The following is a 23,832-nucleotide window of genomic DNA, read 5'->3' on the forward strand; positions in this document are numbered from 1 at the left end:
GAGGCAGGCAGGAAGTATCAGACTCCCAAAAGACAGACCAGCTGAAGGGCGGGGTCTAGGTTAGGGTTGAACAAAGCCATTCTCAGCCCCACCTTACAGCTTTTCCCTCCTTCCAAGGGAGGTCCTGACTGCTGACCAGCAAACTGGAGAAACTTTCAGCTCTGGGGTTGAACATGGAAGTAGAGACAGGGTGGGGCCCAGGTCATTCCCAACACAGCATGTTGCCAAGATTATGTCTACTTTTTGACCTACGCCCGCTGTGAAAGCAGTTCCTCTGCTCAGATATAAGGTCTCAGGCCAGGGTCTTTGGCATGTAGCACACCTTATCTCATTTCAATATCAAGAGACTGCTGTTGCGAATTACCAAACTAGGTTTGCGAGGAAACAGCCCTTAGTCCCAGCCCTCAAGAAGGGAAATGAGACATGTACGTAAGCTAAATGAATCCTTAGAGGCCCTGTAAGTCTTCTATAAGTGAAGTGACGTGAAGTCGCTCAGTCATGTCCGACTCTTTGCGACCCCATGGGCTGTAGCCTACCAGACTCCTCTGTCCATGGGATTTTCCAGGCAATAGTCCTGGAGTGGATTGCCATTTCCTTCTCGAGGGGATCTTCCCAACCCAGGGATCGAACCCGGGTTGTAGACAGACGCTTTACCGTCTGAGCCACCAGGGAAGTCCCTTCTATAAGAGGGGCTTGTTAAAGTAGTTGAGTGTTCTGGTGAGGCTTCAGGACAGGGTCTATAGAAGGGTAGCATCCTGACTCTCAGGATGAAGCCCCCTCAAAAGATCCCCCTCCTAATGGATTCCTCGTTAGCAAACTCAGGAAAGGTCTGCTGAGAATGACCCTGAAAGGTGGGCTGAGATGCTTCTTTTGGGTTAACCATTGGCTTAGTCTGGGTTCCCTTCCCAGAGAGCCCCAGTGTTTGCTCCTGTCCCTCTATCGGGTACCAATTGCTTCCATGTTCACAAATCTAGGAGTTTTTTAAATCCCAGCTCAGACTAGCCATTCATCTTCCCAAGTCCCAGCCCTCCTCTGGTAGACCTGGCCCTGCCCCATCTCTGAACGCCCCTGCTCTTCTCTTCCTTCAGTATTAAGTGTCCAAAAACAAACAGATGTTTGTGTATGTGTTAGTTGCTTATTCATGTCTGACTCTGCAACTTTATGGACTGTAGCCCACCAGGCTCCTCTGTCTGTGAGATTTTCCAGGCAAGAATACTGGGGTGAGTAGCCATTCCCTCTTCCAGGGGATCTACCTGGGATAGAACCCAGGTCTCTGGCATTGCACAGGGATTCTTTACAGTCTGAGCCACAAGGAGCCCCCAATACCAGATGGTGCAGGTTAAACCCTGCCCTTAGCTGGCCACCTGGGAGCCCTCCAGTAAACCATGAGGGCAGTGCTCTGTGCTGAGTTATCCTGGGCAATAGAGAATCAGCGCAACACCATTTACTCTCCCAGACCCTGGAGGCCTCCCATTTGTTTGATGCAACTGAGTTTTCATTTTTTTAAAAAGTTTTTTTTTGGCTAGAAACCATGTCCTTAATCTGCAGAATTTTAGAAGTGTTGAGTAGCTTTTTCTGTAATTGACAGTGAAGGAAAGAAAAAACCCAATGTACTATTTTAAACAAAGCTGTAGTGCTCAGAATCTAGTGTGCAAGAGAGCCCTGATCCTAACGTGACTGTAACACTGAATTCTACCCATGGATGAGAACTGGAGGCCCAACCTTCTCCCTGCAATGAATGAACAAGTAAAACAAGGACTTAGACCTTATGGGGGAAAAAAGGGTGTATCAGGCATCCACATCCCCACTCCTTTTCTATCTCTTGACATTAAATAAATAAAATTTAATTAATGTATGTAATTTAAATGATTGTTTAAGCCACAGGTTTGTGAGATATTTTTTTCTTTTCGTGTGTGTATTGCAGAGGGGGGAACCGTTTGGAAATTTAGCCAAAGTTATTTTGAGGTAATTAGGATCTTTGAAGAAGGAAAAGTATGAGGAAATAAAAAACGACTGTTTCTCCCTCTGCCTGTCCACCCCAAGCTACAGCACTACTTGAAACTCCTTCCTTCATGCAGCTTAGTTCAACTGAGCCGTTAGATCCCAGGCATCCTGCTTTGTACTGGGAACACAGTAAAAACACAGTAATGGGGTCCTTGTCCTCAGTAACACGACTTAGCAGCTGATGACTGATCGCTGGATACCAAACACTATACCAAGGGCTTTGTGTGCATTATTTCACTTAATCTCTGCACCTGGCCTAAAAGTGACCCAAGATTATTCCCATTTTCAGTCCAAGAAAGTTGAGGCCCAAAGAGGTCAAATAATTGCCCACAGCAACACAACTAGAAAGTGTCAGAGACAGAGCCCACACAAGTCTGTCCTACTCAAAGGACTCTTAGCACACCACCAACTCTTCTAAGGTTCTTGCTTTGAAAAAAGGATAAAAATCCCGATCATAAAGCTATTTGGAGTACAGAAGTTTTTGTAACTAGTTGGGCATTGTTTTGTGAGTAATCTTAACAGAAACTGGAGTTGCTTTGTTCTACTGAGATTTCTTTCAGTGAGTACAATACAGATGGCAAGATCTGATGCCCTCAACTAGGAAAAGAAATTATAGGTCCTAACTGATCATATCAACTTTGAAAGACAGATATACGGGACAAAATTCTGAACCCTTAAATCTGATTTAATTTTCTGAACTTCAAATTCTATTTTTTAAAGAATAGTTAATATGTTATAACAAATTATTTTTAAAACCACAATATAAAACCATATGCTTATTTTATTAATATCTTTTCATTACCCCCCCCATGAATGTTTATTATTTATATTTTCTGCTTATTGCTTCTGGGCCAGAGCCTACCATTTCAAAAGGGAAATTAAAATACCAAGTTGAGGCCTTCCATTTTGGGGTTGCCAGCACCTCTTTCCAAAGGCCTATTTGTTCCTCCCCAACCTCCCCTCCCCTCACACCAGGCCTCCCAAGACTTGGGTTTTCCTTCTGCTGCTAGTTTTCACACACAGCATTTGCTCACCTTGGCGGACTGGAGCAAGTCTCCCTCAACTATGTCCGCAAGCAGGATCCTCTCCAAGCAAGTTACAAGCCAAATACACCTGGAATTCTCTTAATTCTCAGTTGATAGGGTCTAATAAACACTCCCTGGAAACCTCTTCCAGGTATATTATTCCAATGCTTGTCTTTAACTGGGAAGGGGAATTCTCACATTCATATGATAAGCAAAGCCAACTAATGCTAAAATACAATATTCAGATTTGAGATGTGTTTTGTGTTTGTCATTGAATAAGCCAAACTTCATCTTAATAACTGTTTGCTTTAAGCTTAAAATGTCTGTAAGTTTGGCCCTCTGACAAGTGGAGGGTCATGGGTGGATGCTGCTGCCTAGGGATGAATAAGAAAATAGATGCCAAAGGGCAGCTGCAGCTGACTGCATAGTGAGCTCTCCCCACCAGGGGTGTGTGGGCAAGAATGAGCACAGGAACTGGTCTGAACAGAACGAAAAATATCCAGAAAGTGCCCTGAGCATGGCCCAGAATCAGGACCTGAGATAGGCTTTGGACAGGGCCAGCTGCAAGAAGGTGAGACCAAAACTTACTTCTTAGACATCACAATCAGGTGAAGAAGAGTATGTCTGCAATATAGAGGATCCCATCATGGCGTCTCTTAGTATTATACCTTATAGCTAAAGTCAATGGAAAATTACAGCTGTTGAATTCAGGCAGCACTACTAATGGTCTAGATTCTTCATAAATGAAAGTTTGGATCACCCCGCAACGCAGGAGACCTGGGTTCCATCCCTGAGTTGGGAAGATCCCATGGAGAAGGAAATCGCTTCCCACTCCAGTACTCTTGCCTGGAGAGTTCCATGGACTGAGGAGCCTGGCAGGTTACAGTCCATGGGGTCACAAAGAGTCAGACACAACTGAATGACTAATACTTTTACTTTTTCACTTCACCGGGTAAAGACCTGCTGAGGGCAAAGGGAATATGGAATGGGCAGTGAAAAGATAATTAAAAATACCAGCTACAACCATGTGACCAGTTACAGAACAAGGGCTATAACAGTTATGAGTATTTCTTCATTTTGTAATGAATATGTGTGTGTTATCTTTCTTTTCTCTCTTATCCCCTTATCATGTAACACAGGGATCCCTAACCTTTGGGATCTAATGCCTGATGATCTGAGGTGGAGCTGATGTAATAATAATAGAAATAAAGTGCACAATAAATGTAATGCACTTGAATCATCCTGAAACCATCCCCCAACCCCTATCCGTGGGAAAACTGTCTTCCATGAAACCTTTCGGTCCCTGGTGCCCAAAAGGTTGTGGACCACTGGTGGAACATAAGATGTTTGACTTTGACTTTGGTTTTGACTCTGTATTATACATCATACTACTGTTAACCTCATATCACAGTACTAAGTTATGGGACATCGGTAAGAGTGACTATCACCCAAGGACTCTGCATCCTGTTTTGGGGAAACAGTTAGTGCATTTTTAGTTGTATACAGCATAGTTGTATCATGAAGGTTGAATTATGACTTTGTTATTGTTTTTATTTGGAGAATTAGTGTGGTCTAAGGAGACATGTATGGGTGCCAGGTTGACAAGGAGTGAACTGCGATGGTTAATTTTATGTGTCAATCTGGCTAGACCACAGAGCCCATATATTTGGTCAAACATTATCCTGAATGTCTCTGTGAAATTGTTTTTGAATGAGGTTAGCATTTAAATTGGTGTACTTTGTGTAAAGCAAATTACACTCCGCAATGTGGGTGGGCCCCATCCAAACAAATGAAGGCCTTAGTAGAAAAAGACAGACATCTTCATAAGAAGAAGAAACTCTGGACAGACCACCTCTGGGCTTGAATTGCAACTCTTCCCCAGGTCTCTGCCTTGCCAGATTAACCTAGATTCTGGACTTGCCAAGTCTCTATAAATGTGTGAGCCAGCTTCTCAAAATCAATCCCTTTTTGTTTCCCTCTCTCTTGCCATCCACACACAGCCTGTTGGTTTGTTTCTCAGGAAAACCCTCACTAATACACCCACTCAGAGTGGTCTGCTTCCCTGATTGGACCCTGATACTGCATTGAAATAGACCCTTCTACACTGGGATTGGTCTCTCTTTCTGTCTGGAGGGCAGGACTCAACAGAACCAGGAAAGGCCCTTACTCAGGAGCCCTGAAGCAGAGGTAGGAGGGGTGGTCCCCAGCCAGGGAGGAACATGACAAAGCTTGCTTTTTTCACTCTCTCCATCCCTGGGGGTCTCTGCGGTCACTGCCCTCCAGGGTCTCATAGCCCAGGGAGGTGGACAGACATATCTGTGGCTTACTCCTCTTCAGGCTTGGGTCAGATGATGTAACAGGCAAAACCAGGAGGCTCTGGGAGGATGGAAATGGGAGCTGTTCCCTAAGCTTTGGGCCAAAAAACAGCCTCCATGGAGGAAGTGACTGCCTGGGATTTCAGATTATAAGATAGATGGGATATTTTTTCCTTCAAATTATATTTTGAAAAAAGTTTAAACACATAAAGAAAGATGAAGGAAGAGTTTAGTGAACACTCATATAGTCATAATCTAGATACACCAATTGTTAGCAATTTGTCATATATCCTTCCTCTCACTGTATGTACACATACACATATATACTTCACTGAGTCATTTAAAAATATGTTATATTTGGGAGAATGACATTCTAACATGTATACTATCATGTAAGAATTGAATCGCCAGTCTATGTCTGATGCAGGATACAGCATGCTTGGAGCTGGTGCACGGGGATGACCCAGAGGGATGTTGTGGGGAGGGAGGTGGGAGGGGGGTTCATGTTTGGGAACGCATGTAAGAATTAAAGATTTTAAAATTAAAAATAAATAAATAAATTAAAAAAAAATATGTTATAGACATTATAACACATCATTCCCAAACATTTCACCATGTATCTCAAAAGAACAAGGCAATTCTCTGACACAGTCATGACACTACCGACACGTTTAAGAAATTAAACATTGATAACAATATGATTTAATTAATCTGTACTCCAAATTCCTTCAATTAGCCCAATAATACCCTTATACTTTTGTAGTTTTTCTACCTTAATCAGGATTCTAATAAGGGATCATTAACTTACATTTAGTTATCTGTCTCTTCAGTTCCTTGTTTATCTAGAACAGTATCCTGACTTTTCTTTTCTGGAGGGGAGGATTTTTCATGACATTGACATACTCCCAAGGCTGGATTTGTTTGACCATTTCCTCATGACTGGATCCAGGCCAAACATTCTCAGTAGGCATACAATAAAGGTGATTCTACTTAGTCATAGGTAGAATTTGGACAAACTGAGATAAGGAGGGATACACCAGACAGAAAACAGTAAAGAGTTTCTCATAGGTGTGAGAAAGCCCAGCATGTCAGGGAATAGCTGTGACCCCAGGGAGCTGCACTGTGGCATGAGGCATGGGGGCAGAGGGCAGGGAAGGATGTGTTAGGAGGATGGTCAGGGAAGTGTGGTCTGTGTCCACTGGCCTCTGTTCAGAGGGCGCCGTGGAATCACAGCCTCTGGAGGCATATAAACTTTCCATAAAAGCCAGAACAGAAACAGACTGGAAGTAAATCAGCTGACCTGACAGGAGGTACCAGTCTGTGACCCAGAGGTTGGAGACGCCTGCTTAAGGTTACACAACTAACCCAGGAGCATGTCTTTTTTTCAGGAGACCTTGGCCAGCTGGGGTATCTCTGGGTGATTCTAGCACAATGTTTCCTCATAGCTGGAGACTCCTTGAGGCAGACCAGGGGTTTCTGTTCTTGCCTCTTCATCCCTCCCATTTCACCAGGTTCTGCAGCCAGCCTCCAGTGCAGGAGGAATTCAGTTTACCAGCCACAGCATGCTACCTCCTCCCTCAATCACTGGGAAAGGTCTAGGGCGGGAGAGGACAGAAGGCACAAGTTGGGGTCCTACCAGGCCAATTAGAGAAGAGTTGAGGAAAGCATAGGACATGAGAGGCTGTGCAAAGGGGTGTAGGGTAAGCGGGAAGCAAAAGACCAGCAGACTTAGCCCAGCCTTCCAGTTCTGACCGAGCTAGAAGGAAAGGGGAAACTGGCAGGATGAAGAGAAAGGGGCGTTGGTGGGGTCCACCTGTGTACTGGCATTCAGGGCACACCCGGTCATCCTTGGAGGTTTGCCCTCGAATGGCCTCTTAGTTTTGTGCGTGATGTGAGGCTGCAGTGCCCACGACAGAGAAGGGTGAAAGCCGTGCTTACGGGGAGAGTATGTTCTGGAAAGAAGAGGCTGCCTCATGGCATGAGTCCCACGCCCCCCACCCCCCGCCCTGTACCACACATAGTTAATAACAGAGCGCCATCCATGGTGCAGGGGTCACAGCTGGAAGGGGGGTCGAAGCGTCACATCCCAAAGAGATGTCTAAGACAGAAACTACATCCAGACACCTCAAAGGCGAGGCTGAAGGCAAGAAAAAGAAAGTTTAAATAAAAGGAGTCAAAACTACTGTGATTCCAGGCATATAATTATTAATCTAGAATATTTAGGGTATTATTAGAATAATAACAGGTTCAGTAAGTTGGTTGAATACAAGACAAATATAGGGAAAAAATGAAAAGCTTTCCCATTTAGAAAATGTAATGTTAAAGAAAAATTCCTAAGACTCACACTACAACAAAAAATATAAAAACTCGTAGATAACAGGGAAATGCAAAGTCTTAATAAAGAAAAAGCAAACTGTAAGTCTTTATTGAGTACGATGAAACAGACTGAAAATTAAGAGAACATACCATGTTTCCAGTTTGAAAGGCAATATTAAAATGATGGATCTTTTCCCCTACATTTATCTAGAATTCAATTCAATTTTTCTAGAATTTGGTTCAGGGGCAGGTGGAGGTACAGGAGGGAGAACCTGACCAACTGATTCTGCATTAAGCAGGAAAATTTTAAAAAATGCCTCATAGATCAAAACATACAACAAAGCTAATCTACTTAGTATATGGTATTGATGCGTGAATTTAAAAAGCAGATTAATGGAACAAATAAGCAGTATGGAAACAGAACCACAAATTAATGGAAATTTAAGACAATAAGAATGGCACTGCCAATCAAAAAGGATGAATTATTTAATGGTGTAGGGACAATTATTTACATATATACCACACATACAAAAATTAAAATAGATTAAATATCTAAAGTGAAAACTGAAACTATAAAAATACTAGAAGGAAATATTAGACTATCTCTATTAGCTTGAGTTTGGAAAAGGTTTTGCTAATCCCAACGCATTGCTCTGGAGACATAAAGGAAAAGACTAAAAGATGAGACTCCTTAAAAATTTAAACTTTCATACAAGGAGAGCCAGCATTCAAATCATTGGCTGAGAGAAAACATTTGGAACATATATAACATATAAATAAGGGCTAAAACCCCACAACATATAAAGTGCTCCTACATATGAGAAAGAAAAAGATAAGTAATCTACTTGAAAAAATACACATAGGATAAAGCACAATAAAAAAAATCAAATGCCTAATAAACATAAGAAGATATGCTCAATTATGATAATAAACCAACTTTAAAAATGCAAGTCAAAAAAAAGGTATATTTTAAATTCACGACATTGATAAAAATTAAAAGGTTGAAGAGACACAAGGAGCCAGCACCCTCACACACTGCTGGCAGGTGTGAAATTTTTTGAAAATAATTTGGCAACATGCATGATGCCCCTTGACTCAGCAATTCCGTTCTAGGACTCTATTCTATAAAAATACTAACGTATTTCACAAAGATGCATGTATGTGGGTATTTGCTGCAACATTATTTGTAACATTAAAAAATGGGTAATAATCTAAAACTGGAATTTTAAATAAATTATTTAATTTTAATTAATTAAAGTAATTAAAATAATTTATTAATAAAAGAAATAATTTTAAATTAATTTTATTATTTTAACCAATTGATTAATCTCTATTATTTTACAAATTAAATAATTTTATTTAATTTTGGTCCACCTATTCCCAAAATATTGTCTAGCCAGAATGACTGCTTTTCTGGGATCACACTAACCTCATGTCCTGGGCTTCTCTGTCCCCGAAACATGACTCTTGCTTGTTTGTTTTTAAACCTACTGTGCATTCAGTATTGGTCTAGAATGTCTGTTCCATAAAGATACACCTTTGCTGTATTTCTATTGTCTAAATCAGGGGCTTGTACTTCCCAAAGGATCCAAGTCTGCTATCCTGGCCACAGTTGATTGATTTATGGTGCTCACCTGATCCGTGGCCAACCAATCAGAACCCTTCTCTGAAATTTTTGAACTAGAAGTAAGAAAGAGAGCTAGTTTAAAGACGTAAAATCTTAACTTCAGGGGGTAGCTGGGGAGTCCTCCCAGAAACGTCATTTTTGCCCTGTGAAGCGGACAAATACAGCTGACTGGGCCACAGAAATTATGAACAGTGTATGTGTGTGTGTGTGTGTGTTAGTTACTCAGTCGTGTCCGACTCTTTGTGACCCAGTGGTCTGTAGCCCACCAGGCTCCTCTGTCCATGGAATTCTCCAGGCAAGAATACTAGAGTGGGTTGCCATTCCTTCTCCAGGGGATCTTCCTGACGCAGGGATCGAGCCTGGTCTCCTGCCCTGCAGGCAGATTCTTTACTGTCTGAGCCGCCAGGGAAGCCCATGAACAGAGTAAGGAAGCTGAAACACAGAGAAGGCCTGCAAGCAGAGAAGGTGAGTGAGACTCACTCTGGCTCTGGCGTCCCTGTCTCACGAGTTTCCAGAGACATCCTGTGACTATTCTTATGCTCTGTTCTCCTTGTTTAAACTAATCCCAGCTGGCATTCAGTCACTTACAACCAAACAAGTACTAAGTACTATGCTTTCCCTCCGTGGAACTCTGTGCAGCCTTTAAAAAGACTGTCCCAAGAAAAGATATCCAGGATATACTGTAGTGTGAAAAAAATAAAGGTAAAGAATAATGTGTATACAACAAGTCCACCAAAAGATTTCTTTTAATTTTAAGAGAACTATTTGTTTGTATAGTATACAAAACTATAAACCTTTACTTAGGCATGGAAAAAGATGTGGAATATTAGATACCAAACTCCCAATAATTCTCTTTTCTAAGGGACTAGAATGGAAGAGAGATTGAGGAGCTTTTACTTTTTGCTTTATTTCCAAATTGTCTGAATTTTTTCACTCTAAGAATATATTGCTTTTTTATGCTTTAAATAAACTTTTTATTTTGAATAGTTTTAGATGAATAGGAAATTTGCTAGATAGTGCAGATTCCCATATACTCTTCGCCCAACTTCTCTAATGTTGATATTGTATAAATCATAGTATATTTGTCAAAACTAAGAAACTAAAATTACCACATTGCTATTAACTAAACTCCGGCTTTAGTTGGGTTTCACTCGTTTTGTTTTCTCCCTGCTATTGTTCTTTTTGTGTTCTGGGATCTGATCTCAGACGCCGCATTGCATGTGGGTGTCGTGTACCCTAGTTTCCTCTAATCTACGATAACTTCTCAGTCTTGCTTGATTTTCAGAACTCTGACAGTTTTAAAGAGTTCTGTGGAATGCTCCCCAATTTTTCTTTGTTAGAAGTCTTTCTCATGATGTTGCTGTTTAGTCACTTAGTTGTGACTCTTTGCAACCCCATAGACTGTAGCCTGGCAATCTCCTCCATCCGTGGGATTTCCCAGGTAAGAATACTCAAGTGGGTTGCCATCTCCTTCTCTAGGGGATCTTCCCAACCCAGGGATTGAACCTGAGCCTCCTGCTTGGCAGGTGGATTCTCTACCGCTGAGCCACCAGGGAAGCCCCTTTCTCAAGACTGGACTGTGGTTTCAGGTTCCAGAGGGAAGATACCACAGAGGTAAATGCTTTCCTCATCACATCACAAACGGTCAATATTATCAACATAACTTCACTGATGATGTTGGCCTGGATTACTTGATTAAGGGAGTGACTGCCAGGTTTCTACATTGTAAAGCTCCTATTTTTCCCTTTCCATATTATTCTTTGGAGGCAAGTCACTAAGTCCAGCCCATACTCAAGAGGATGTAATTAAGCTTCAAAATCCAGGTATATTACTTTTTAATTAAACAGACTTTGAGAGTAGGGGTGCTGCCCTATACTTTTTTTTTTCACAATTGCTTCACTATTTATTTATACATTCTACAAATATACATTGAGCCCTTACCATGGAAAGCACTGGCCCCTGATCTAGACACCAGAGATACAGCAAAAGCGCACCTTTATGGAACACACATTCTAGAACAATACTGAACGCACAGTAGGTTTAAAAACAAACAGAAGGCTAAAGGATCCAAGGAGCTACAATACAGAACCAAAAGTATGAGTGGAGTGTGAGGCGCAGGCAGGGCACAGGCCCAAAGGCAGGAGAGTGAGCAGGATTACTCAATGCTAGAGACATGGCCAATCCCCATGGTGCAAATTAAAAGCCCTGTCACGGACTTCCCTCGTGGTCCAGCGGTTAAGAACCCACCTACCAAGGGCAGGACATGTGGGTTCGATCCCTGGTCCAGGAAGATCCCACGTGCTGAGAGGCAACTAAGCCTGTGGGCCACGACTATGGAGCCCATGCACTCCAGAGCCCATACTCTGCAACAAGAGAAGCCGCCACAGTGAGAAGCCCACACACCAAAACTAGAGAGAGCCTGTGCACAGCAACAAAGACTCAGCACAGCCTGAGTAAAGAATCTCTTTAAAAAGTCCTATCACATGGTTGAATGGGTAAGCTGAACTTACGTGAAGGGGCTGAGCCAACTGAATAGCATATGAGAGAATATTATAAGCAATTCCAGGCACGTAATAGGCACTTCCTAGGTATTTGTTAAATAAATAGATGATTTATTAAATAAATAGATATTTGTTAAGTAAATATTCAACTACACTGAATAGGCACATTCCTGCTTATTCTCTTCAGCACTAAGAAAACCCACCAAGACCTTCCAAGATAACACTGGGGAAGAATTTCAACCCTAACCCTAACCCTCTAACCCTAACCCTAACCCTAACCCTAACCCTAACCCAGTGGCTGCCTCTCACTGCCCCAAGTCCTGCCTCCCCTTAGGTATGCCTGAGGCTGCTCCCCTTTAGCTTCACGCTGAGGAATGGGCACAGAACTTTCCCCTAACTCTAGCAGGGCCAGGAGGGCAGAGTTGTTCTGAAACCAGGCTGAAATGTTTGCCCAGTCTTGCCTAGAGGTTCTGAGCAAACTGAAGGGAATGTAAGTAGGTAACAGGCAGCCTGTTTCCAGAAGTGGTAGCAATGGAGTCACTCAAGGGAACCTGCGATCCCAGTTAAGTGGGGGAGTCCCTGGAGACCACCGCTTAGCTCTGTGCCCGTCTTTACTTCACCTCTGAGATGTCCTCAGAGAAGGAAATGGCAACCCACTCTGGTAGTCTTGCCTGGAAAATCCCGTGAACGGAGAAGCCTGGTAGGCTACAGTCCATGGGGTCGCGAAGAGCTGCACACGACTGAGAGACTTCACTTTGACTTTCTGAGATCTCCTAGCATTTTTGCTGTCTGAGGTTCAATGGGACAAAAAGCAAGTGTTCACCGACTCCCCTTGTCCTGAAGGCAGACAGTCAGAGAGGAGCCCCCAGAGTGGAGCCTGCTCCTCTTGTTCCGTTCTTGCTGTTGGCACTGTACTCTGAGGGGACAGGGTTGTCAGGGGCGGCCTGTGTCGGAATGACAAAGCTGTGAAGAACTCTGACTTTATAACAAATTAGCAAAGCAGCAGGTCTGAACACTTTTCAGAGTCGAAAAACCAGCATCTGGTTTCTGCCACTATTTTGCCATGTGACCTTACAATCTCTCCTTCCTGGGTGTCCATCTCTGTATAATGGGATGACAAAGTGGGCTTGGGTAAATCTGACGATGGCTTAGTGCTCCTGTGTTCCATCATTTTTATCCAGGGTGATGCCCTCCTGACTCCTCCATGAACTTCACTGCCCTTTCATGTGCCCAAGACCTATGATTCAAGGCACACAAGCAGGAGTTAAGGTAGAGAACCAGGGAAGAGGCCAGTACCCTTCCCAGTGGTAGTTCCAGCATGTTTGAGAAACCATAATGAACGAAACTGCCTAGAGGTGGAGCTCCCTGCTTAATGGAGAATTAAGCTGTATGTTGACTTGATGGTTTAATTACGTATTATCACCCAGCCATGTATCACGAGATATTTTAGGTAAACAATACTCCCTCAAATATCAATAAACCTCTGCCAGCGAAGAGTGACTCACCATGGGTACACTCATAATTGCCTTGCTTCTCTTCTAGGAGAAATTAATCTGAGTGTGACAACTTAGTTTGGGCCAGAAACAGCAAGAAATTCAATTTAATGGGCTTAAATTAATTAAAAGAAAGCCTTAGAAGATGCCTCTAAAACCATGGATTGCACAAATTTGAATTCTGCACAGTTGTAGATATTTATCCTTTTTAATAAAATTATGTAGAATGCATGATTTTCATTTATCTCCCAAATGCTCAATGACATTTAAAGTAACCTCAGTCCTTAGAAGGCTTTTTGAACCTTGCCTTCCTGATAGTTGCTCTCTCTCTCAAACCCTTCGGATACTCCAAGTGAAGTTTTACAGATCTTGAGACCCAGGTCAAATGACTGCCTTAGAAAGGCAGTGACCTTCTCAAAGATCCAGGTCAGCTGATGATGGGTCCTTGGTGGCAGAAACAGCTAGCAGGAGATTTAGCTCTTGGCGTCTCCAGCAAGACATACGTGTACTTCCTGCCACCACCACGCCTCCTGGCCCCTGCTTCACTCCCTGTGGAGCCTTGAGCACGCTTGCACAATTCATGGCGTTTGTCCAGAGCCATTCACCTTGACCCATGATCAAGGCCACTCTGGCCTGTCTTGGACTTCCCCTCTGGGTCTTATTTTCCTGTCTTTAGGATAAGCTTACCTATCCCTTATATCTAATACTGACATCCTTTCTTTATCTTTGCTTCTATTCAACCCCACTCCTTTTAGGGGTTTAGTGATCCCCGGGAGCTAGCAAGTGCCCTGAGGCATTACTGTGAAAGAGGGACCTCTTCTCAGGGGAGAAGTCTCTGAAGCAGAGGGACTCGGAGCATCCTTCCATGGAGAGATGCCTTAAAGGTGATGGAGTAGAAATGGGCCCTCAAACTTCCTCCTGCCTTCAGGTATCTGCCCCTTACAGAATACTCATACTCATACCCTATTGGCCCAAGCACGTCATAGTGTCAGGCCCTGGGTAACGCAGCCATCTGACTTTCCAGTCCTCATACCTCTGTCCTCCTCTTTACAGATGTTTTCCTGCTGCCTTGCTTGCCTCTTTCCTCCCAGTGGGAAATTTGCTGTCATCCTTGTCTTTGTTCCTCTACTCATTCTCCCATCGGCCACTTCTAAGATTTTCTCTCTATCATGGATTTTGAACAATTTGATTATGATGTTCTTTGATGTAGTTTTCTTCATTGGGGTTGATTGAACTTATTGAATCCGTGAGTTTATAGTTTTTATCAAATTTGGGGAATTTCTGGCCATTATTTCTTCAAATATTTTATTCTGTTCTGCCTTCCTTCTCCTCTCTCTGAAGCTGATCTTTGGTCAGAAGGCAGTATATGTGTCCAATTTTGCTGGGGGTTGGGGGAAGCATATGCAGTTTTTAATCTTAGGTCCGGGAACCCAGGGCATTCCTATTGGGGCTGCAGTGGCCGAGGGAGCCCAGTGGAGGTGCCCTGCAGAGGCACTATTTCCCACCTGACTACCCAACCCTCTGGCCGCTGATTCATGAGCATCACCACAGTCCCAGTGCCTGCCCCTCCTACCCCAAGTCAGTAGTGACTCCCTGGTGGCCTACGTGTGGGCGCCTTTCTTCCTCACCCTGGTTGAGGTGGTAGGGGCTCTGGTAATATATTTCCAGGAGAAAAAGCAGGTGGAGTGGCTTCATCATCACCGCCACCCATGTGCAGCTACAACCCTGTTGAGATACAAGAGGCTGAACAGGGGCTCTCCTCTGACGTGGGGGACCCCAAGGTAGTACATGCCTGGCAGAGTGGCTACCAGCTCAAGCGAGTGCCTCGCTGGCGTGAAGACATGCTCTGACCACCTTACCCGGATCGTCAGGACCCTCTGGCCTGGAGCTGGCCTGGAGCGCGCAAGGCCGAGTGAGCTGCGGCTTCCCTCTGCTGTTTGTACGCATCCAGCGCCCCCTGCTGGATACTGGGTGTCCCCTCCTCCTCCCCCTCATTCCCAGGAGGATCCCAAGCAGCCAGCCTCACCCTCCCACCCCCACATCACCTCTCTCCCCTCTACGCCTTCAGTCCTGTGGGCTCTAAGCTCACCACCCGCTCCCAGGCGCTAATGGGAAATTTTCCTTCTGAGTTAGAAGGGTGGCTGAGAGACAGAGCTCTGCTCTTTCTATGGGCATCGCTTTTTTTTTTAAAGCCCGCCCTGCCTTGGCTTTGGGGTTATTTCCATGGTGATAGGCTGATGTGTAGTATTCAGTACATATATTTTATAAATAAAGTGTTTTGTGGCAAAAAAAAAAAAGCTTACAGTAAGATGGGTTTTAGAAAAACATAAACAGCATGTAAACAACAACCATTAGAAATAGGAGAAAAGAAAAATGATAGGTACATATGAAAGCAGAAAATGTCTAAACATTCTAGACATTGGCAAAAAAAATGAAAATAAAAGATAAATGACAAAAAGAGAGACAAACATGTGCAAAACAGGTGACAAAGAGCTAATTAGCTTCATACACAAGAGCACAATTACAAATAAAGTGAGAGAGAGAAAGAAAACGAAAGAGGAAAGGAACAAAGATATAAAAACGGCTAAGAATCATGTGACTGTGTTCCGCATTACTAATTTTAAAGATATGCCCATCACAGTTCAATATACCGTTTCTGCCCACCCCCTCCAATAGACTAAGCGGAGTCACTCAGTCGTGTCCGAGTCTTTGCAACTCCATGAACTGTAGCCTACCAGGCTCCTCCGTCCATGGGATTTTCCAGGAAAGACTACTGGAGTGGGCTGCCATTTCCTTCTCCAGGGGTTCTTCCCAACCCAGGGATCGAACCCAGGTCTTCTCCATTGCAGACAGGCACTTTACCATCTGAGCCACACATTTAACATGTACAGGGGTAGAGCAATAATGCAAATGCATGCCCACATATCACATTATTCAATACATAAAAGTTATAAATCAAGCAAACCATCAAATAAAATATATTATTTTCTCTTAACAAATATATCTCAATCACAACCTGACAGGCCAGGTTTCAAGTTTAGACTTCTTACACCCCTCAGACTTCTGCATCAGAGATAACTTCCAGCCCCTAGCTCAAAGCCTGTCTCTCTTTTTCCCACTCTAGCTCCATCCTCCACTGGGAGATACCTTGGGCCTGTGTGTGTGTGTGTGTGTGCACACCCAGCCCACACACCCAAGCTCTGTCTACACTTCATATAGGACCTAGGGATGAGTATACCAGCCATATGATCTTGGAAGAAGCCTGTGCTTACCCCAGAGGTAGGCTTAGAGCTCTTTGGAAAAGAAATCCTAGGGTCTCAGATACCCAGAGCATATCAAGAAGTGGAGGGGTGCAGGCTCTAGGTCAACACATCCCCTTGAACCCATACAGCCCATTCCCTTTGGGAAGGGCACAGTCAGAGAGAGCCAGAATGGAGCTTTCCTCAGCTTAGAGTCCATGGCAGGGATCCCTCTGGCCCTGTTTCCAGGAGGTACTAGATGTAGCGAAATAGCTTTATATACTGATTGGTTCAAATTGATTTGGGGGAGAGATCAATGTGACAATATCCTCCAAAATCCAACCCAGCAGTTCCGCTTCTAGTCATGAATCATCTCGAGTTATTTGCAGAAGTGCCTAATGGTGTTTGCAAAATTTTTTCACTGAAACGATATAAAATCAAAAGGCTACAAATATAAATATCTAACAGTGAATGGGTAACTAAATTACAGTACACTCATGCATTGAAATATATTCTGCAGCCATTAAATAGGTTGGGCTGATATGAAAAGTCTTCAATACATATATTTTAAGTCAGAAAAGCAAATTGATATTTATGTTGTATGACCAACTGTGTATGTTTGTGATGCTTACATTTGCTACAGATTTTTCTGGAGGAATTATAAGAAACTATTATAGGTGATTGCCTCCAATTAGAAGAGCAGGGATTGATGTGTGTTAGTGACTAAGTTGTTTCCGACTCTTTGTGACCCCACGGACTAGCTCACAAGGCTCCTCTGTCCACGGGATTTCCCAGGCAAGAACGCTGGAATGGGTTGCCATTTCCTTCTCCAGGGGATCTTCCCGACCCGGGGATCGAGCCCTGGTCTCCTGCTTTGCAGGCAGATTCCTTACCATCTGAGCCACTGGGGAAGCCCCGGGGATTGATGGTGGAGATTTTTACTTCACACTTCTTTCTGTCTGAATTTGTGGTCAGTGCATTTAGTATTTTCATAATTAAAACAATAACAAAAAGATACTCTGTGAACATTTCTCAGATGAATCCAATAACAACCAAGAATCCATTAGGTGTGCAGGGAGTACGTGGGCACTGGGGCAACACAACTAAGAATCTCCTCTCCAGTTTGGTGGAATTTTGTTCAGCCATTTGCTGCCAGTTCTTTCTCCTTCTTCATTTTCAAGGTGGCAGAACCCTTAGAGAAACCCTAGAGAAAACATGTCACACGGTGCTTCCTTCATGGATTTCCTTAGAAGGCTGCCATCTGGGCAGCAGTGAGTCAGCAGCTCCTCTCGCTGCTGGTTCATGCACAAGCAGCTGCAGGTTTTGGGACAAGCTCAGGCCCCAATGTTACCTAGTCTCACCGTGTGGCCAGTGGATCAGAGGGACTCTCTGTTACCTGGAAAGCAACTCAAAGTCAGCCCTTCCCAGCAGTATCAACCCCCTAATTCTGGGAGAGGCCCAAAAAGATGATCTCTACTGAGGCATGACATCCTCCATGGCAAGGTCTTGATTACTGATCTGGGAGCTCCTGGACTTCAGAAGTACAGATTGCCTCTGTATGACAGGCACCTAGGTGATGCTTTGCAGTCATTTGCTGAACTGACCTGTCTCATGTCTGTCCAGCCTGTCCCCTCTCCCGCCACATCACACATCCTCTGTGGAGAGCTGACTGTTCCTGAGCTTCGTTCCTTTGCATTTTGGAGCACTCATTTCCTAAAGGTGGGCCATCCTCTTGCGGAAGCTGCCCTGTGCATCTGGGAAAACTCACCAAGGAGTTTTTAATTACATTTAATTAATTTAGGTACTGTAAAGTTTTTGGCTGTTCTGGGTCTTCGTTGCTGCTCAGGCTTTTCTCTAGTTGTGGTGAGCAGGAGCTACTCTCTAGCTGCGATGTGCCAGCTTCTTATTGTGGTGGCTTCTCTTGTGGTGGAGCATGGGCTCTGGGGTGCTTGGGTTTTAGTCGGTGCAGCTCCCGGGTTCTAGAGCAGAGGCTCAGTGCTTGTGGTGCACAGGCTTAGTTGCTCCACGGCACGTGGAATCTTCCTGGATCTGGGATTGAACCTGTGTCTCCTGCCTTGGCAGGTGAATTCTTTACCACAGAGCCACCAGACTGAGGTGGCTCCCAGGAAGCCTCCAGTTCCTCCCAGGAAGCCCCTGAGAGGAACTCTTGATGACTTGCTCACTTTAATACTGAGAGCTTATTCTAGAAAATTTAGAAAATAAAAATTACTAGTCAAATAAGATAAAAATTTCATTTCCCTCCACGTTCCTCCTCCAGCAGAAACCCCTGTGCGACATACTTCCCCTGTGGAACTTCTGGCCTTGTGTTATATATCAATTCCAGGTGCCCACTTTCCTCAATCTGTTTATTCCCTCACTGCCAGGGTGTCAGGCATGTCCACTCCAGCACTCAACGTTGGCTATCGCTGTCTCCAGGCTTCTAGGAATCACCGTAGAGTTCGCCTCATGCCCTGGGGTCCTTGCCAGGATGTTAAATCTGCCATCTTGAGAAAGTGTCTGCCAAGTCAGCTCTTGCTTAGTTACTTGGGGGTACTTACATCCCAGCCTCTTGGATCAAGCACTGTTCCCTAAGCAACCAGTTGTGCTTGCTTAAGAAGCTGAGGCCTGTTTAGTAAGGAGCTACCTTGTATTGCCTGGCCTCCTCACTTCCTTTTCCCCTTTACTCTTACTTCCTTGGAACTCAGCCCCTTTCTGCAGTAGAGATTTAGCCTGCAAGCTTGGCCTCAGGCTCTGTTTTCTGGGGAAACTAGGCTGAGGCCACCATCTTCATGAATTTACCTGTTCTGAGAAGAGAAGATTTCTTCCTGGCCCTTAGACTGGTGAGTGTCCAGAGCAGATCTGTCTAGCCTGGGGGTGAAAGCAGAAAACCCAACTTTTGTAAACATATATAAAACATTAGGAAGGGTGACATAAAGGTTGAATAGGCATTTAGCAATTTCACAATTTAGTCCCTCCCTGTAATGACGGAGCATTTTTTCATTGAAAGCAGCTGGGGATGGTACTTAGCCCCAGGCAGCAGAGGGGAGTAAAGGAGAAGGGGAGAGAGTACCGTATGCTTTTTTGGTTCACAACCTGTACTGTGTTTCTCCTTTTCTCATGGTCCATGATGCTCCAGATCCTGCCAAAGTATGGTGAGTCAGTGTATTGGGGAGGATGAGGGGTTAGCGGAGGGAGTAAGGGAATCTGTTTCAGAATTTTAAAAAGCCTTTAGTATAAGAGCTACATTGTAAGAAAGGAGGGGAGTGTTTATTAGGCAAAAACTGGTGACCACCACACCTAGGTACCTTAAGATTCCAAAATCACAGACTTTATTTTGCATACAAGTTCAAGAACTCTTCCAAGAACGGCTTTATAGTCAGTAAGTGGACGAGGGAACCTGTAAAGGAGAAAAGACGCCACCATGACTGGCAGGGGAGAGGGAGGAAGATCTTTCGGTCATAAGTTGGCAAACTTTAACATGGTTGTTAGGAAGAGTCTCTAGCGGTATACCTTTGAAAGTATCACTATATTTGTCCAGTAAAACATTGAGTCTATCCTATTGTTGAGACCCTATTTTTCTGTAACCTATTACCATGGAGCACTGTCTCATGGAGAGGCTCATTTGTTCATCACAGTCAATGGGAAGTGACCAGAAGTTCAAAGTCCAGTGAGAAATCTATCGTTATATCTCATTTCTGAATCATCCCAATAATTTCCTCTGGGACTCCAACTGCTTAATAAAGATGTGCTGTGCTTAGTCTCTCAGTCGCAACTGACTCTTTGCAGCCCCATGAGCTGCAGCCTGCCAGGATCCTCTGTCCATAGGGATTCTCTAGGTAAGAATACTGGAGTGGGTTGCCATGCCCTCCTCCAGGGGATCTTCCCAACCCAGGGATCGAACCCAGGTCTCCCGCGTTGCAGGCAGATTCTTTACCATCTGAGCCACCAGGGATGCCCAAGAACACTGGAGTGGGTAGCTTATCCCTTCTCCAGGGGAACTTCCTGACCCAGGCATTGAACCAGGGTCTCCTGCATTGCAGGTGGATTCTTTTTTTTTCTCGTCAAAGGGAATGTTTTATTTTTTATTTTATTTATTTATTATTATTATTTTTTTTTACCTTTACAATATTGTATTGGTCTTGCCACACATCAACGTGAATCCGCCACAGGTGTACACGTGTTCCCCATCCTGAACCCCCTCCCTCCTTCCACCCCCCCCCCCAACACCATCCCTCCGGGTCGTCCCAGTGCACCTGCATCCTGCACCCTGCATCGAACCTGGACTGGCGATTTGTTTCATATATGATATTATACATGTTTCAATGCCATTCTCCCAAATCATCCCACCCTCTCCCTCCCCCACAGAGTCCAAAAGACTGTTCTATACATCTGTGTCTCTTTTGCTGTCTCGCATACAGGGTTATCGTTACCATCTTTCTAAATTCCATATATATGCATTAGTATACTGTATTGATGTTTTTCTTTCTGGCTTACTTCACTCTGTATAATTGGCTCCAGTTTCATCCTGCAGGTGGATTCTTTACCAGCTGAACTCCTAGGGAAGCCCATTAATAAAGTTATAAGATCCAAAGGGAAATAAGGGGTCCAAGCAAAATAAATTCAGATTAAAAGTATGATTCTACATCATAGTCTTCAAAGCCAGGAGAATGAAGAAATACAAACAAGACGAATGAGAAGGGGCCCTGACCTGAGGTAAGGCAGGAAAGCAGTGGTTACTGGAGGGAGTGGATGCTAGAAAGATGGTTCTCAAGCCTGGCTACATATTGGAACTGATAGCCACTGAGTAAAGGGACAAAGTAGGTGATTGTGTAGTTAACCCCACTAGAGAATTACAAGTAGAAAAAATACGGGCTATCCTTGTGAGTTAATGATTACTCAAAAAAGCAGGTTTGCTTAACCACAAAACCAAGCAGGCTTGCTTAGCAGCAAACCTATATTAGAAGCATGAGACATGCCCCAAGTAATAAAACAATGGTGGCCTGGGACCTGCAGCGCCCCAGCGAGTAAGTGAGTTTGAGTTAATGATCCTAAGGACACGTTCTCTGCACACATTAAAAAATAATAATTTGTGGACCTCGCTTGACCACGTAGGGACAAGAAAACTCTCCTGCTCAACCTGGAGGAGGAGCTGATGATGGAAGCATGGTGTCTTCTCAAGAAAGACAAAGAAGTCCTTCTCCCCCTCCGCACTTTTCCTTCGATTATAAAACTGTAGCCCAGTAAGTTCTTGTGGTGCAGCACCGCCCACCCACTCGAAAGCCTCACAAGTGTCCTATTTTAATAAATCACTTCTATCGTTTGTCTCTCACTGAACTCTTTTCTATGCTGAGACATAAAGGACTTTAGTACCAGAGCTCTTCAGAGCCCCTGGAAAGATACCCAACAGTTTCAGAACCACCCAGGGAGCTTTTAAAAAAAAATTGCTGTTGCCTGGTTACCACTCCCAGAGTTTCTGATTTGATTGATCCAGGGTATGACCTGGTTGGTAGAAACGCTAAAAGCTTCCCAGGGTGATTCTAATGTCAACTCAAGGCTGAGAACCATCATTCTGGAGGAAAGATACTTCTCTCTTGATGCTGTTCACTTGTCTCCATCTGTTCCTGTCCCCGTTACCCAGCCAAACTTGGGTCGGCTCCCCTGTGCACGGTGAAGCCCATCTGCTGATACCTGCTTGTGGCAGAGGAAAGTGCAGCATTCACTGCAGTGCACCATGCAAGGAGTCCAGGCAGCTCCTCCTTGAAACACCTGAACTCCTCCTCGATGACTTTCAGAGAAAGGTCTTGAAAGACGGTGAGGGAGAGGGGTTGGGAGGCGCTTGATCAGCTTGTGGATATCCTTCTGATTGGTTGATGGTGAGATAATCAGGGGTCAATTTCAATGTCATCAAACTTCAGGGTCCAACTGATCTGGGGTCTTTGTGCTTGTGGGCAGCATACAGTTAACTTCTTCTCCCTGGTGGGTGCCAATTACAAATTGGTGCTTGCCAAGGGTGTTTGCCATCAGCCTCTGTGGAGACTGAACCCTGTGCTGCTGCAGTTGCCAACCTTCAACACCCCCTGAGGGGAATTCAGGGTAGAAAGTGAGGCACTCTGATACAGGGAAACTGGTGGAACAGGTCTTTAGATAGATATTTTCGGGAACTGATTTCATGATCCCAATCCTTGCATATCTTCATATCTAGAAAAGCACTAAATCCTTTCATGGTGACATCAGCTCCTTGTGATTAGCAGAAAAACTTTTGTAGAATGAGTGCTTGATTGTGCTGAACTCCCCCTTCACCAAAATCTTATATATTGGCCTTCCCCCACTACCTTTTTGGAACAGTTTCTCAGAGCTGTCTGAGGTGCTATCTCCCAGGCTGCAGTCCGTCTTTGTTTTGCCCCAAATAAAACTTAACTTGCAACTCTCACATTGAACATCTTTTTAGTAGACATGGGAGTTTCAGTATCTGCCAAAGAGGTCCTTGGGATATTGTCTATATCTCGAGAGAAGGAACTAAAGTTCCTTAACTTTAATTGCTAAACTATTATCATTTTGTCTTCTTTGACTATCCCCCCCGCCTTTTTTTTTTTTTTTTTTTTTCGCATTTTCTCACTTCTCCAATTAAATTTGCTCTTTGGAACTTGGGGAAGACCTAGGAGGCTAAAGTTTTCTACAGACAAGAGGCAGGTGGAGGACACAGGGCGGGAGCTCTGTCCCAGGAAGTTCCCAGAGGATCCCACTCAGTTACACCCCTTATTCTTAAGAGCCTTTCCCCCTTGCTGTTGGCCAAGGCATCTTGCTCCAGAGCTCAGAGGGTCTGTGCTGACTGCTCAGGACAGGGAACAGAAGTTAGCTCTGAGGTGTGTCCTCCTTCCTACTTGGGCAGGGACTCAGCCCCACCCTCCAGCCTCCAGCTTCGCTCTGCCACAGGAGTAGAAAAAGCTTCCACTCTCCTGGCAGCATGCTGTATACAAAGCAAAGCTTTGAGTAGGAAGAACTACACGGAAGAGGGCAAAGTGAGAACTGTGCACACAAAATTCTCATTTCCTTTTCAGTTTACACTGAGTCCAGAAGAGCCTTCTGCAGGGAAGGCTGAGGGGTCTTTCCTCACTGAGAAGTCCATATGCTCGAAACTGGTCTGCTGCAGTCGTGGGGTGAGCAGGTAAAACTGTCACGCTCATTATGCTTTGAAAAATGAATCCATATGCTTTCAGGTTCAGACAGACTGTTTCTGATGAGACCCATTTGGAAATGTGAAAAGCTCTTTCCAAAGGAGATTGCAGTTTCCACAGAGTTCTACATTCTAGAC

Source organism: Capra hircus, chromosome 1 (genome assembly GCF_001704415.2).
Source record: "Capra hircus breed San Clemente chromosome 1, ASM170441v1, whole genome shotgun sequence".
Classification (NCBI taxonomy): domain Eukaryota; kingdom Metazoa; phylum Chordata; class Mammalia; order Artiodactyla; family Bovidae; genus Capra; species Capra hircus.